Below are 1,866 nucleotides of genomic sequence, written 5' to 3'. Positions count from 1 at the left end.
TATTCACTTTAGTGGCTTGATCAGGTTGTGCTCGTTTTATTATTCTTGGTAAGTGGTAATTCGGTTTCTATAAATTGGGGCTAATCGCGTTAGGCTGGTATTAGGGTACTAAGAGCTGTTGGTTACTCTATTTATAGGTTTTGGATGGCTCGGGAAAGGTTTCATGTCGAATTATTACCAGATATGTACCCAAAATATAGAATCGAGGTTTCAACAAAAGCTAAAAATGGCTGCTGTTGACGCCACACGGGAGCGTGGTTGCTCGTGTGGTAGGCCATGTGTGATGACACAGTCGTGTGATCGACGAAGGCATGGCTGTGCACAAGACACGATCGTGTAGTGGCTCGAGTGTGGCCGTGTGAACCACACAGGCAAGGCCAAGTTGGGTGTGTGGGCCAGATGGGTGTGTGGATTATTAGGCTAGGTCGTGTGGACCACACAGGCATGTGGGCCCATTATATTGAAATTCTCCGTAGGATCGCACGGGTCTTCCTAATCTATTGTGGACCTACCATAGGGTCGGTAAAAGATTACTAAACCCTAAAACTATGTCTTCTGTTAGACTGAAGTACTGTTCTGAGCATGTCTACGCCATGTATATCTGCTATCTGTTTATAGAAGCATGTACTATTTTTTAATTCTATATGTATGTTTTGTATTTGTTCTGGAGTGGGACATGTATATGTGGAGCAAGTATTCTGATCGACGTTAAATGTAACACCCCTAACCCATATCCGTTGCTGGACTAGAGTTAAAAGCGTTACCGGACAAATCAAAATATTTTACAAATAATACATAGACATCATTCACGATCCTAGTCAAACATTATTATAGAGTCCCTTATATAGGTCATCAAAACCTTAAGCATGTATTAGAAAGGGGTCGGGACTAAACCGAGCTCATACAAAATTTTTCTAAACATAAACATTTTTTTTCAAAGTTGTACAGGTCACACACCCATGTGAACAAGCCGTGTGCCTTACACGGCATTAGACACACCCGTGTGTCTAGGCCGTGTCAAAACAGGGCATACATATTGACTTGTACACACAGCCATAAGACACGCCCGTATGCCTTGGCCGTGGTCGAAACTGCCTTGTTCACACGGCTAGCCATATGCCCGTGTCCCTTGGCTGTGCTCAAGACTAACTTAAAATCGAAGGGTACCCCAGGGGACACAGGGCTGAGACACACGTCTGTGTCTCTGCCCGTGTGCACAAAAATAGGCCATTTGAAAAGCCAATTTGCCACCCAATTTGGGCCAAACCTACAAGCATCAAACCAAACACATTTGCACTATAATTTCAGCCAATTTCCATTCCCAAACTTACATCATTCATGCCATATTATAATCAACCAAATTCAATTCTCAATTTACCAACCAAATCATGCCAATTTTATACTAAAATCATACCAAAACATATGTTTCAATACTTCAAATTTACATCATTCAATCTCATAACCAAAACTTACCACTTTATCAAATAAACATATACCAATACTTATGAAAATGACTAATTTCTATAGCCATTCAAAACACATCATATTAATCATATTGCATCACATATTTCATACCAAGATCTCATTCATATACACAACCATAACCAAGCCAAATCACATGGCTAGATATATACATCAGAAGACATATTCACATACTTCTAGCCTCTACATGCCATATTTCAATATTTACACTTTCAAAAGGTACCAAAATAAAGTCGATAGTGTGGTGATGATCCTCGCTGGTCCTCGAGCTTTCGGTAGCTTCGATATCTAAAAAAAAATAATGCAAACACACACAAAGTAAGCTTTCAAAAGCTTAGTAAGCCATATACAAATAAACTTATCATTCAAAACATGAAAGTATCA

This window comes from Gossypium hirsutum, chromosome A03 (assembly GCF_007990345.1).
Source record: "Gossypium hirsutum isolate 1008001.06 chromosome A03, Gossypium_hirsutum_v2.1, whole genome shotgun sequence".
In the NCBI taxonomy this organism is placed as follows: Eukaryota; Viridiplantae; Streptophyta; class Magnoliopsida; order Malvales; family Malvaceae; genus Gossypium; species Gossypium hirsutum.
Note: the sequence above shows the minus strand (reverse complement) of the source record.